A 15904-nucleotide genomic window follows, 5' to 3' on the forward strand; every position below is an offset into this window, starting at 1 on the left:
TTTTGCCCATAGTCACCACGCTGGGCAGGCGGGTTGGTGACCGCAGTACTGGCTTTGTCGCACCGAAGACGCTGCTGCCCGTCTTCGGCCTGTGTATTTCAAAGCCAGCAGTTGGATGGTTATCCCGCCATCGGTCGGCTTCTTAAGTTCCAAGGTGGTTGTGGAACCTTGTTATCCCTTAGTCGCCTCTTACGACACCCACGGGAAGAGAGGGGGTGGCTAAATTCTTTAGTGCCGTAGTCACACAGCACAGCGAAATAAAAGCACAGCGAAATGGCAGTTGCTTATCCTTTTAAACAATTTTCAATTGAATTTTTCGATATCTTTTATTACATTATTAATTATTTTTACAGTATTTTAGTTTTCTATTTATTCTTCTCTTCGTCAACTGCTAAAATACGTTTGAAAATATTAAAATACATTTGAAATTCGAACACAATAAGTTCTATAATCGTACATTCAAAGTTCGAACACAATCCGGTCCATAACCTTCCATAATCTGTTTAAATGTGTGAGCTTTCGCTTTTCGAATCTCGGTCCGAATGCTGGTTCGCGGTCAACGGAGTGCAAGTGCACCGGGAGCGTTCTATTTATGTTCATGCGTTTCTCGGGGAAAACAGGGCTAACTGCTCTGGATTTTCCTTTTATTTCGCTCAATAAGTGACGTCAAAGCTTAGGGCTGTTCTCTAGATACGCTCAACACCTTAAAGATGCGCTCGATTTCTGACATCTTTACTGAAAATAAACAAGGCGAGCTCTTTATTTGCGTTTGTTTGTTCAGTATAAAACAAGTAAGGTGTCTCTGTCTATTTCTAGAATTTTTTTTTTAGTCTGTTGTAGTCTGTATTAATATTTTGCTTAACTACTCATTGCGAGATTATACATTTTTTTCTTTCAATAAACCGCCTAACACTACCGCACAAAAAAATTATTGTTTTTGCGAGGATAACGATTTATAAAATTTATAATCTAGCTGAAACTGAATAAACTCAAAGTAAATGACTCATAATAAAGTTATCTGAATGATTAATCATAAACGAAGACAAAGGGAAAGGAAATCCAATCGCTTCAAGAGCAATATTACGATGTATTGTCAGACGTACCGTCTCGTCTGATAAAGTACAATATTGTGGCGCGCCTTGTGCCTGCAACGGAGAAAGTACGAATTGCGTGCCGTGGCGTGCGACAGCCCTAGATCTAAGGAAGTACGTATTTCCTGTCGCGTGATAACCCTAGACCTAAGAAAGTGTACTATTATATCGTGTCTCATGACAGACCTCACGCCAAGAAAGAAAATGTTTCGTGCCATGTAATAGCCATAGACATGTAATAGCCATATACCAAATAGGCATTTAGTGATATGGCTCGTGCGAAAACCCTAAAACTAAGAAAATACTTTTTTTATGACGTGAGACGTGATAACTCGAGACCTAAGAAATTATAATATCGTGAAATGTCTCGTGTGACAACCTTAGACCTAAGAAAGTGCAATAGCAAGTAGCAACTTTGTTACCCTAGACTCAATACGTGTCTCTTGGCGTGTGGTAGCTCCTAGGCAATATCGTGACGTGTCTCTATTCAGCTCTACCGCCAAGAAAGAAAATGTTTCGTAACTTGTGCGACAACCCTAGAACTAAGAAAGTATAATATCAAGTAGATGTTTAGTGGCAAAGCTCGTGTGGCAACCCAAACTTCAAGAAAGTACGTGTATCGTGATGTGGCGCGTGACAGCCCTGCGCGGATCACGGTCACGAGCGGGAACTGGCATCTGGCGTTGATCTCGAACTCAGTTTCCGATCGTGCGTCGCGCGTGACGCACGTGCTTTGTGATATTTCTCAATTATTATTTTCGTATTATTTTTATTTTCTACTAAGTGGCTGTGATATAGTGATCATTGAATTATTTTTATTTGTTTAGGTAAGTCGTGTTATAAATAAACATGTGCTTTTTAATTTTTATAGTGTATAGCCATTTCAGAGATTAGCCGAAACAAACAGACAGACAGACACAGAAAAATTGTAAAAAAAAAATGTTATTTTGGTATATGTTCCGTGTATAAATCCATATGCATTTAATAAAAGTGGCTATTTTAATATTACAAACAGACTCCAATTTTATTTATATATGATTTGTATGGTACACTTTACGGTCAGTTACAGTACATACTCTATCTCTGAATTTGTTTACAAATTGTGTCCAAAAACCTCTCTCTAGTAGACAAAACCTATTGTATATGCGAGAATTTAGATGCTTGTTATTCAATCGTTCAATTTCAGAACGGATCTAGATGAAATGGTACATATCTGTAGTCTAGAATAGAACAAGGATACTTTTTATACCGTAAAAGTATACGGTTCCCGTGGGATCGGTTTCCTTGCGAATGCTAGTTGCGTTGTAATTTGATTGGTCGACTTAAACACGTTTTTTGTGTTTTTTATTTCTAGATATACAAGATAATATAATGTGTTTTGTTGTATATATATTTTTATATAAAGATTATACTTTATTGTCAATGGTGGATAATGATATATTAATAATACTCGTCAAGCGCGAGTTGACTATAAATATACAGACGACCCATAGAGTTCCGTACGATGTTTAAAATGTTTATGATTGAGGTAAAGACGAGGAAAAATAAAATATCTTAATTTTCTTCTTTTCGGCATTATAGCGGTTTTATTTATATAGTATAGAATAATATTAGTGTTCACGATTTCTACGGAACCATAAAATTGTAATAAAATATTATTTTAATAATTTTTTTATTGGCATTAAATGGTCTGCTTTATATTCTCATTTCATAGTTTAACTGTTTTAAACTTTTTTATTATTTTTATTTCCTATTATGCACTATTTAGTTTAATAATTTCAAATTAATATTTATGCGTTATTTTGCTTCACTTATTTTTTTATGACTATTCATTAAGGAGAATAATTTAATAAGAATTTACTTAAGTATTTATTACTGGGATGCGCATTGTTCTACTTATCTATATTAATACTAGCTGACCCCGCAAACGTTGCTTTGCCATATATCTTATTAACCCGCTTAATCCCCCCCCCCCCCTTATAACTTAGGGGTATGAAAAATAGATGTTGGCCGATTCTCAGACCTACCCGATATGCCCACAAAATTTTATTAAAATCGGTGGAGCCGTTTCGGAGGAGTTCAATGTTTAACACCATGACACGAGAATTTTATATATTAGATTATTCTATATTCGATAGTTCTATTCTCGCGGGAGGCTGTAGGCAAATTTTTTTTTCTGAAATTAACATGTGTGAGATCTCAAGACACAGATAATTATTGTATAAAAGAAGAAAGTATTGAAGACGAAGTACATAAGAAATACATTGAATATAAACATATTTGGCTCCTCTGTACGGTATTGAAAAACAAATATAAAACCGTCAATAATTGAATTATTTACAGAAACGTTAAATAGACTAGACATCCACATTTACGGTTACTATTTTTTTTTTTTTATACAACAAGGTCGGCAAATAAGAGTACGGTTCACCTGATATAAAGCGATTACCGTAGTTTATAGACGCCTGCAACACCAAAAGCATCGTAAGCGCGTTGCTAAACCTACTCGTACCTCCGACCCCCCCCTAACAGCTCTGGTCGCTTTTCTCACCAACAGGAACACAACACTGCTTAAAAGCAGTATTATTTAGCTGTGATCTTCTGTAAGGTCGAAGTACTTCCCCAGTTGGCCTTCTCCAGATTCTGAGTCAATTTGATGACTCATCTACAAATTAAGCTTTAAAACAGCACGCTGTCACAAACAAAAACAAAGCAATAACAATTATATTTTGAAAACAACTTGAACAATCTTCACTAAATCTAAAATCTCGTAAGCTTTGTTTTGTTTACTTTAGTTTTACGTAAAAAATTCAAGGTTCAAGCGTCACACTTAAAACGCAAAAAAGTAAACGCGAATAGACGACGATGTTAAAACTATACCATAAGATGGTGTGACCATTTTATTTTGTCCTGGCGTTCATATTGTGTTAACGTTCAAATAACTTACACTGTTCTACTTAACTTTTGCACATACAATGTGTATAAAAAATTATAATTAAAAATAAATCTTGACACTCGTGCCTACCCGCCAAAATTTATACAAGTAAATAAAATTGGAGTGTCTGTTTGTAGTATTAAAATAACCTCTTTTTACTAAATGCATGTAAATGTATACACGGTACATACATCAAAATAACATTTTTTACAATTTTTGTCTGTCTGTTTGTTCCGGCCAATCTATGAAACGGCTGGACCGATTTTGACGGGACTTTCACTGGCAGGTAACTGCTGTAGTAAGGTGTAACTTACGCTACTTTTGTTTTAGAAATTTATTAATATATAACTCTGTGACTGAACAATAACTTTTTCGTTAAATTCCACGCGGAAGAAGTCGCGGGCACAGCTAGTAAAAAATATAATCGCTAAACATCGTTAAACAATTAATGGCGTGTATACAATAAACTAACAGTTAAGTAGCTCTAGCGGTTTCGTTCAGGTTAATTTGAGGAAAAACGCACTAAAATATTTATATAGCCTGTGGACTTCCTCGGTTTTTCCGATATATTTTTTAACCGACTTCCAAAAAAGGAGGAGGTTCTCAATTCGACTGTATTTTTTTTTTTTTTTTTTATGTATGTTACATCAGAACTTTTGCCCGTGTGGACCGCTTTCGACAAATTTTGTTTTAATCGAAAGGTGGTGTGTGCCAATTGGTCCCATTTAAATTTATTTGAGATCTAACAACTACTTTGCGAGTTATATCTAATAATGTGTTTTTACTTGACGCTTTTTTCGTCGACCTACGTTGTATTATGCCGCATAACTTTCTACTGGATATACCGATTTTGATAATTCTTTTTTTGTTGGAAAGGGAATATCCCTAGTTTAGACTAGGAAACTAGGATCTGATGATGGGATCCCAGGGGAATCGAGGGAAACTCTCGAAAATTCGTAATAACTTTTTACTGGGTGTACCGATTTTGATAATTTTTAATTTAATCTAAAGCTGATGTTTATCATGTGGTCACATATAAATTTCATCGAGATCTGATAACTACTTTTTGAGTAATCTTTAATAACGCGTAGTTACTTGACTATTTTTTCGTCGATCTACGTTGTATTACTTGTCGATGTAATTGAAGTCGGTTTTTTTTTTCGTTTGCGAGCAAACACAATTATTTAAATTTGAACCAATAGTCATTTTACTTTTAATTACATTAAACTTTTAATTATTGTTCAAAAGTAAAGCTACCACCGATTCGGAAAGTAAATTCTAATCAGGAGAATCTGCAATGGGTGACAGCTTAGAGCGGGACGGTCCCTTCCATAGCTGTTCGCATGGTCATATAAAACATGATTCACGTGTGTCGGGGTCAATAACATCCGCTAATGTCATGCGAATTTTATTTTCGAAGCTTTACATTATTAACTATCTTGGGTAACTGACGCTTTAAGTGTTATTTAAATTTAAACTTTTCAATCTTCAATATTTCAAATCTTTCAGAAAATATGTTTAAAGTTACAATCTGTTACATTTTATTCTTAGACATACCTCACTGAATAGAATTTTGTAAATTGTTGTGTATTTATATTTTTAATGTTAATCGGTAATTTGAATAATTTCACACTCTGTAATCTCAATTATTGAATTTAAATTTTTTCTTGGTTTCGAAAGACGTATCTCTACGCCACGTACTTTATCATTGGAAACTGTTTTGTTAATAATTTTTAAATATGTGCTAGGTATAAAATTTATTATTTACTGTTTGTTGCCATAAAAAATGAATAAATAAATTAAAAACAAAATCTTTCAAAAAATAAACTCTTACGATCACTATTAAATTATTAATAGTTTCATTTAAATGTGGTTTACCGCGATTATTATTGTTTGAGTTGTTTCGTGAGGCGCTAGGCGTTGTCTCGTTTTGCGTCTGCAACATCGCCGAAATAATGCATCTTCCAGAAAAGATCGAAATACGAAAATAAACGGCTCCAAATGTCTCATCAATGGTTTTTATCTTTTTAAATACATATTGTATATTGTAAGTACAAAAATATGTATATATTTGAAAATTACACATAAGTTGAAAATTTCGCTGTAATTATATATATTGAGCTGTTATTCGTACAAGATATTACCAATTTTGTATCAAAATCAAAAATAGCTTTATTCAAGTACGCTCCAAGAGCACTTTCGAATCGTCATTTTACAAATTAAAACTTTAAAAACAAATTATTGTTTTTGTTATTAACAAAGTTTATATAAATAGTTTTTTAAAAGAGTTACTGCGGAGTTTCCTGTCGATTCTTCAAAGCAGAATTATTACGAATCGATGTTAGCTTAATAATTAAAATTTTAATTTGTAAAATGAAGATTCGAAGGTGCTCTTGAAGCCTATTTGAATAAAGCCATTATGATTTAGTTAAATTTAAGTAACCGTCGAGTTTAAAAATATAAGTTTCATTAAAAACTACATTTAAATCACTACTGCTTTTCATAAATAATTTTTTTATTCTCAGTTTAAAAAAATCCATTATTATTACTTTTCAACTTTAAGGTCCTTCGTTTAATTACAATAAGTACGTTATTATTAAATTTTAAGACATTGAACTGGATTGAAAACAAGGTTGTTGCAATATCATTTAATATATTGCCAGGATTATACAAAAATTTAAAAAATTCATTGCCTAGAAGGTGGGTTGGAGGGTTTTATTTACGAAAATAAACATTTCTTAAGGAAATAAAATTTTTAGTATCGATAGGAAAGTCCAATGAGCGCAAAATAGGCAATATAATTTAATGGAGCGACGATACCTGTTACGAGATAAATAATTGAATAAATCACTTTCAAGACTTCCGGTACGCAGGGGCTTCCGTTCTCTTCTTAGTTAATTTGTTATAATAAATTGTCTACTGGAAAATGTATAGCCGTGTGTCTAAAAATTTGGTGATATTATTTATGGTGGTATATATATAAAACACATGTATGTAGTTGAAAAAATAAATATTAAATCTCATACTTTGTTACCCGAATTAATTTTATTCTACATATATTCCAGAATAGCGTTTCCACTTACGTAATGATCGAGATAAAAAATATTTACAATTGATAGAAAAGATCAATTGTATGTATTTTAAGTATTCCAGTAGAAGGTAAACATTAAGTTACTCTCAGAATAATTCTCATTTACCTACGATACGAGTAAGTCGATTGTGACCTGAAAGGTCAGGTTTGTTACGAGTATATCGATCTTCATAAACTGGATTTTATAAATTACAATTTTTCAATTTATTTACTTACAAATTATCTAATTAATATTTTATCATCGAATAGGTCAAGAATTTAATATTCACATTGCATTCGAGACTTAAAATATTTATATGATTCCTAAATATTACTTTGGATATTATTACGAAGCTTTATAATATTAAGGGGGTATTCTGGTCTAGACGATTAAATTTTAGGCATTTTTCAAACAAAAATTAAGAAGATAAAAAACATTTTTACCATACATTTATTTAAATGATTATTATTAATATTTAAAGTATAAAAAAAAATCAAAAAACAAAAAATCGTCGAATTACAGGCCGGTGGAATGGGGGTTACAAAAAAAAACGATGCTCTTTGATTGACATGATTCCAAACCTTGTAGTTATCTAAAACAAACGAATAAAAAAAAATATTAGTAAGGATGTCGTTATAGTATTGACCTCTGCTAAAGAAAAAAGAAAACAAATTCACAAAATGGCGTCGACTTAAAAAAAACTTTTATTACCCCTTTTTTGACCTTATCGAATTTTTTAAAAATACTTAAAGTTAAAATTTCCCAAAATCCGAGGCAGGAGCGTTAGAGAGATGTATAAAAGAATTTTTTTATCAAATTTCCAAGGAATTGGTGAAGTAGAACTTGAGATATCGTGTCAACCACCTCAAAAAAAGTAGTTTTGAGAAAAACGCGTTTGAAGTTTGATAAACAATTCCAATAGAATAACTCAGATAATAATATTTACTCACTTTGGATTAATTGGTGATCCCACATCCATACATTAGGCCTTCTTCTTTTTAATCGACTTCAAAAAAAAGATTAGGTTTCTCAATTCGACCGTATACCTATATATTTTTCTTTTATGTCTTCGCGTATAACTTCGTCGTTTATGAACCGATTTGCCACTGTTAGACATAGGCCTCCATAAGTTTGCGCCTAAAATGGCGTGAACTCATGTGTGTTGGTTAAAAAACAAAGAGATCGCACTCTTCGAATGGAGAGAGACGTCCGCCTACGCGCAGTCCAGCTTGTGGCTACAGCGGATGAGCGAGATCCCCGGGGGAATCCCCGGAAGAATCAGTGTGGATTCGATGAGAGTCGGCTATGATAAAGGCGACGTATCAGATGGGTACGGTTGCCTAATGGCCTCCAAGAACAGTGAACTCGTCGTCTACGAAGACAGGGGGGAGAACCTTGGTTACTTAAGACCAAAATCCAAATCACTATATTTACGTATTATATGTATATATTATGTATGTACACCTCCATGCCGTCTAATTCTTTAGTCATGTCCTTTTCATGCTAGAGGTTGTCTGGAAGAGATCGCTCTTTTAGCGATAAGACCGCCTTTTGTACATGTCTATATTTTCTTTTTCGGTGTAATTTTTTTTCTCTGATAGTGTACAATAAAGAGTATTGTATTATTTTAATGTTTATTGTTATCTTTTAATGTCTCTGTTTACGCGAAACAAGTTAGACGAAACATTATTAGGATCAGCGGATGTCAGAACGTCGCTTAGTCCCCTAAGCGCAGAGGTATCTCAGAGGTTATCGAATCCATAACTGATAACCCGAGGTCGTGATGAGGAGAATGGCGAGAATTATAGACTTGTTATTTATTAACAACGTTTTATTTATAACACTAATGAGCAATGTTGTGACGTCGTTCACGTGTGGTGTTTTTGATAGATGTAATTTTGTTTATTCATTTAATTTCTAGTCGGGTTGGTTTACACCTAAATGTACACAACGAAATACATTGATATCTCAGTGTACATTAAATCTTAACACGTTAAACGCCGCCTTGTTTTTTAGTTTTTCTGTTTCGGCCATGGGGCCATATGACCCTGAGCTAGAGTCAACTTAAAAAAAAAAACTTAGAAAAATATGTCATATGGTGTAAAGAAAAATAAGTAAGATCTTTAAGAATGGGTATGGTAGTACAATAAAAACTTATCATTTGAATTTTGTAAATAAAGACTTAAACTGGCCCATGGACTAAACAAGTGAGGCCCAACTGATGTCCCCTATATACGGCGTTCAACGTGTTAAACATTGGATAAGAATTGGATTCATCATAATGGCTAGTCAAATAAAGGAGGCGATGTATAAGAAAGCTGGTAAACAACAACCCAATACATTTTTATGACCTTTGTGTGCTATTTTGGCACTATCGAAAGTGATAAATCTAAATGTATAAATATGACCTAACAATCCTATTTTTCCTAAATTACTATTTTCTGTTCAAAAAATAAAGTGTATCTGTACGTGTTGCTGCGTTTACTTATGGGCGGTGGCTATGTTAGGTGATCATTACAGCACATATCCCAATGTAAGAACGATATTATTATTTAAATTATTTCCTGATACAGTAAATCCATATTTTAAAGAAAATTATTATTTTAATTGCTTTATTAAATAACGCCCTCACGGAAATCATGGACGAAGTTACAAACAGAATGAAAATAATTCGACTTGTTGTAAAACGAAACTTTATTTATTTTTTAAAGAGCATCGTAATATGACAATTATTTATTATTTATGATAATTATTATAGGACTAGCCCGTTGGCGCAGTTTGTAGTGGCCCTGCTTTCTGTTCTGCGGGTTGCGTGTTCGATTCCCGCCTAAGTCTGAGTGTAATACTTATATGTATATTAAAAAAATAGTTCTAACTGTCGCATGTTTCCTGTAACACAAGTATTAAGCTTCTTATAAAATATTTATTTATTTATTTATTAGTATATAATACGAAGGCTAATTTAAAATAAAATAAAGTGCACAAATTAAGTGACAAGTAAAGTACTTATTTTTTTTTCTAAATGATGCCTCTTACCACGGAGTCAATTCTTTATCTACCCTCCGAGTCATTCTGAAAACATAAAATAATTTTCATATCATCATCATCATCACTTCCCAAGTTCGCGCCACACATCCCGGTCTTCAGCAATCCTCATCCAGCCTACACCGGCAATCTTACGTAGATCGTCGGTCCATTTATATATATACTTTATTGCACTTAAGAATAGAATATACAGAAAATTACATATATAGTTGATGGCAAAGGTGGACTTATCCCTAGAAGAGATCTCTTCCAGTCAACCAATGGTCATGAGAGAGAGTGTCATATAGCGGGGGACACGGTGCAAGAAATAACAATATTGAGAAAATAGTTGAATAACTGTAATGTATTACAAACTTATAAGTATAAATACATACACACAGACATATCATACATATATATACATACCTTACATTTATACATACATACATATACATATATATATATATATATATATACATACACACATACATACATACACACATAAATACATACAAATACATAACATAATAGAAAGGTAATTATATACTTATGATTGTAAATTGACTTGAGAAATAAAGTGCTCCTTTAATTTTCGTTTGAAGGAGACAAGGGAAGGACTTTTTTGGATACTTTCTGGGAGTTTGTTCCACAGTATAGAGGCGCGTACCGTAAATGAATTAAGTTTGAATTTTGTATTGCACTTTGGTACATCCAGCTTTGTTGTAATGCCAGGGTGCCTGGAACGATTAGGAGAGGGTAGGAAGTGAAAACGGGATCGAAGATAAGAAGGAGAGTTTGGATCACGTAGGATATTAAAGAGAGTAGATAGGATATGCATATCACGGCGAAGGCGAATAGGGAGCCATTTGATCTGAGCACGGAAGTGAGAAATACGATCAAACTTTCGCAAGCCAAAAATGAAGCGTACTGCGAGATTCTGAAGTCGCTCCAACTTTCTAAGCAGCTCCTCTGTCACATCCAGATAGCATACATCGCCATAGTCAAGGATAGGTAGTAGAAGGGATTGCGCGAGCATATATTTGGTTTTTCATATATTATCTCATAATTATTGTAAAATAAAGTAAATTGTTACGGTATTACTTATGATGATAAATACTAAAAAAAAAAAAACGTATTTTGACCATATCAGTTCTTGCCTACAATCTTTATAGTGGAATTTATATTATCCTATATCTAATGCTATCGTAAAAGGACTCTGTATTTTTTAGGAATAAAAAACCTGTGCCATTCTCTGCCCCTTGCCCTTCCGCCACTATACAGAAATAATAACAAATCTGTCCCGCGGGATCGCTAGCACGTTTTTCCAGGATGAATACACGGAGATCCGTTCAATCTCGTGTCGTAATCAAGTTATAAATATTCATCCAAAGTTTCACGTATCCAATTGTGGTGAGAATTATGTCGAACAATATAACTTACTCTACAGTCTTCAGTTCTACGCCATTGGTATCGATTTATAGATTTTGTAACACATGGTCTAAATAATTCCAAGAACATTGACTATTAAATGCTACTAGCCGTCTCGACTTGATTATTTCGGTAATTTGAATTGAATTTGATTGATTGATTGAATACGAATTATACAATTACAAGCTGTGCCCAGCGTCTTACATTCACTAATTTGAGAAAAAATAATAGCCTTTCTCGGTAAATGGACTATCCAACACAAAGAGAATATTGATAATTAGAACCAGTAGTGTCTGAGATTAGCGCGTTTAAACAAACTTTTCAACTATATTATATTAGTATAATCATCATCATCATCATCACAGCAGCCTTACGCAGTCCACTACTGGACATAGGTCTCCACAAGTTCACGCCAAAAATGGCGTGAACTCATGTGTTTTGCCCATAGTCACCACGCTGGGCAGGCGAGTTGGTGACCGCAGGGCTGGCTTTGTCGCACCGAAGACCCTGCTTGCCCGTCTTTGGCCTGTGTATTTCAAAGCCAGCAGTTGGGTGGTTATCCCGCCATCGGTTGGCTTTTTAAGTTCCAAGGTAGTAGTGGAACCTTGTTATCCCTTAGTCGCCTCTTACGACACCCACGGGAAGAGAGGGGGTGGCTATATTCTTTGATGCCGTAACCACACAGAATAGATATAATATTAATATAGATACCAATAACCTATATGGGTACAGCTTGTAGAAAAACAGTTTGTATGGCATTCATGGGGAAATATGACTACAGTTGCATGTGGTGCATTTTTTTTTCTAACTACAAAAAGAAAGTAAGTTGTGGTTAAGGTGGTGCAAGTGACTTGAAGATACCTATTAACCTGTGTCTTGTTTATAAAATTAGGTTATATATTTTCGCGTTTAGATATGAACACTTTCTTATTCATATTTTTAATTTTAAGCTGTGATCTGCACCGCGACGATACATTGGTAAGCGATGATGCAGCCGAACGTCGAAAGCACACGTGAAAAAGATGTCTATTTACTTAGAGATTACATCTTACTTTACTTTTCGTCCTAATATTTTTCGTTGTTATAAAATTAATTGACATTTAATGTAAAAACGTTCTTAATAATATATTATTTACATTAATATAATATTTATCAGTTATTAAAGAAGGCGGGCGACTGTCGACCGTCCTACTTACCACGTTTGCGCCGAAGTCCAACGTTTAATCGTTTTTTAATCGCTTTGGTCCATTTGTATGAAATAATGTGACTGCGTTGACTTTAAAGTCCATTCAAATTGTAACTAAAGTTCATTCTGAGCTGCTTTTATATTGAATATAATTATGACATAATTGTTGGTTTATACTTTTGTCTTTGTTTATGTATGTGGTGTCTCTGGTTTTGTCTTTGTGTATGTTGTGTGTTTTAATTGGTTGTCATTTGGGTGTCTTTAATTCTTTGTTTCATAGTGTCTTATTTAAGGTTTTAGTGATAATGCTCTAAAACTGGTGACTATCGGCTACACTCATGAGTTTACGCCATTTTTGGCGCGAACTTGTGGAGGTCTATATCCAGAAGTGGACTGCGATAGGTTGAAATGAGCTCTAAAACTGCAGGTACCAAGGAAATAAAAAATTGACTTTTACAAAACCTTTAAGAACACAATTTTGACGAAACTGCGCCAGAAATAGAAAAAAGGTGACTTATCCCGCTATCATGTTACAAGTACATTGACAGATTTAAACCAAATATTGACGAACATATTCATCATAGAGATAAGCGCGAAACATTTTTTACATTATAATCGAGTAGAAGATACCTGTTTAAATAGTCCAATGATAAACGCTTATATAAAATAAAATACCCTTAGAATCTCCTCGCTGGGTGTTAGTGGGTAGCCTGGCACGTTCCGACGTGTTGGGAGTCGGGGACGGTCGGGGTCGGGGTCGACTGACGAGTGTGCGAGTGTGGGACTGTCAATGTCGTCTTAGGTTTGTGCGTAAAGGCATTTCTCAGCTTCAAAAAAAAAGGTCCTTCATCGCAGGTAACCGCTTACCATCATATGGACCGATACGCTTATGTACTGTCCTAATGCTAGAAAAAATACAATTGCTAAAACTAGAACTTTCTGTACACATTGCCTTTCTTTGTGTTCGTGCGTGTTTGTGTGTTATGAAACAGAAACAAAATAAAGATTACATCAAGTGAATTACAACACGGAAATGGAAAACGACTTTGGAACCGAGCCAGTCAGGCGTATAACAGAGGAATGCTCGCGATGTCATTGAAAGCAAAACATCATTATTAAAATTGGATACTTTTAAGTTTTTTTTTATAATAATTTTCAAGATCATACGTTATTATAGTTTTCCTGTGTGTGACAAATTACTTATACCAGGTTCCAGCCCAGTTCCTATATTCAGTAAACGATTCGTTCAGCTTACGCACCGTTCAAATTACAAATGGGTCGTGTTTTAAATTGAATAATTCGTAAGTGATACGAATCGTTTTTGGAATATAGGTACTGGGTTCGTGCAGTGGTCACAACAACAGACTGTTGTGCTAGCTCTCAAGACAAGTTTTTGAAGAAGTCATACAGATATTTGTCGTGCTCTGGGCGTTTGTTTGTGTATGCTTGCGAACCACCATACATGTTTCGTATCTTAATGAGGGCTGTTGAGAGTGAGGCGTTTATTTCTTAGATATATGTCATATAATCTCCATACCCTTCAATACAATATTCTGTACAATAATTTAGCTATGACACCATTCTGGAAAATTTTCTATATAAATAAAGCTAATTCAATCTAATTATTACGAAAACAACAACAGGTGATTGTGCGTCTCAATTTTTGTGTAAACGAAACAAAAACCTCCGATTAAAATATCCGATCTCGAATTTATCACGTGCACACAAATGCGTCTTAGATTATTTTGTAATGTTTTAGTTTCCTCGATCGATAAATGTATAACGAAATTTTTAAATTATGTTTTAAATATTGATTGTTTTATAGATAAGTCTAAATACGGGGAAATAACTTTACACGTAATGTAAATTAAAGCTAAACGATTTTCAGAAGCACTGGCTTTTGCAAACAAATTTTGGTAAGGAAAGTTTTATTCCGATCTATTTAATAATGTTTTTTTCACGTAAATATTTCACAAAACTAAATAATTTTGATAATACACAATGTAACCACATTACACCTATGGTGTTCATACACGGTATGCCGTTATACGTCATTTTTATCAGTAGCACGAGAAACAGACTCTAAGGTATCAACGTAACCGCTAAAGCGAATATCTCTGCTAGATTCGTATTTCAGTGACACAATACGTTCTGAATGACAGTGTTTATCAATAGAGTAGTAGCGGTCCGGGTCCGAAGTCCGTGTTGTCGTTTCAAGATCAAATCCCGCTCCCAGTCACCCGTCGCCACCGTGCGCGGCTCTGCGATCGCTCAGCGAGAATTGATCCGTCGGACTTCGTACCGCATTGTTTGTGTCATGCGATCAGAGTTGTTCTCGTTTGAAAAATCAAAATAACTTTATTGAAATAGATTTCAAAAGCATTTTCGAATCGAAAATAAAATTTTATAAGTGATAGTTATTTTTTTTTAAAGTGAATCTACCACTGATTCGGAACGTAGATTCTGTAGAGAGAAATCGGCATGAAACTACGCAGTTACTCTTTTGACAAAATATGTAAACTGTGTTATAATATAAAATTGGTAATATCTCGCATGGAATACAGCGTCATTAACTCCACATATATCTTTATCATTTGTGTAATGCACCGCATAATAAGCCTTCGCTATTGATTTGTTTTTAAAACAAACTTTAAATTTATGTTGGAACAATTGGAAAATCGTTTGCAGGATTTTATTATACATGCGAATACCATAACCCAGAAAGTTTTATAGTCGTGTTTAGTAAATATGATTTATTGATATTTTTTTTATTTTAATTCGTTATTTATTTATTTATTGTTTTAGCCCTTGTTTAAATAAATTATGTTTCAATGGCTTTCCGGTTCGTGTTTGTCCCGTGATGTAGGTACGTGTTTGGTAATAAAAATTGCTACTTTAGAAACTAAATCTCAAGTCCTGAGATGGTGCAGATGTTGGAGAACATTTAAAAAATTATAAACAAGATCATCAGTCGTTCTTAATTTACCACGTGACTAAAGGAAATAGGGTTTACTTTTATGTAAGTATATAGATACATAGGTATGTCGGTTTTGCATATTTCTTCAAATTCGCTCGACTAAATGAGGAATACGAGTACGGTGGCGACGAGTGTCGCTTCTGTAACGAAATTAACATCGCGACCTCGCCCGCGTCTCGCTCATTGTTTTTA

At 34.0% G+C, this 15904-nt stretch overlaps 1 protein-coding gene across 1 annotated transcript in view; it reads left to right on the forward strand.

The window, feature by feature from the left end:
- The first annotated feature begins 1785 nt into the window (after positions 1-1785).
- LOC123669652 (long-chain-fatty-acid--CoA ligase 4) overlaps positions 1786-15904 on the forward strand; it is a 60559-nt gene continuing 46440 nt past the window's right edge. Inside the window, exon 1 of the mRNA XM_045603248.1 lies at positions 1786-1918. The gene's annotated coding sequence lies outside the window, so the exon portion shown is untranslated. The remainder of the gene's footprint in view (positions 1919-15904) is intronic.

This window comes from Melitaea cinxia, chromosome 3 (genome assembly GCF_905220565.1).
Source record: "Melitaea cinxia chromosome 3, ilMelCinx1.1, whole genome shotgun sequence".
Classification (NCBI taxonomy): Eukaryota; Metazoa; Arthropoda; class Insecta; order Lepidoptera; family Nymphalidae; genus Melitaea; species Melitaea cinxia.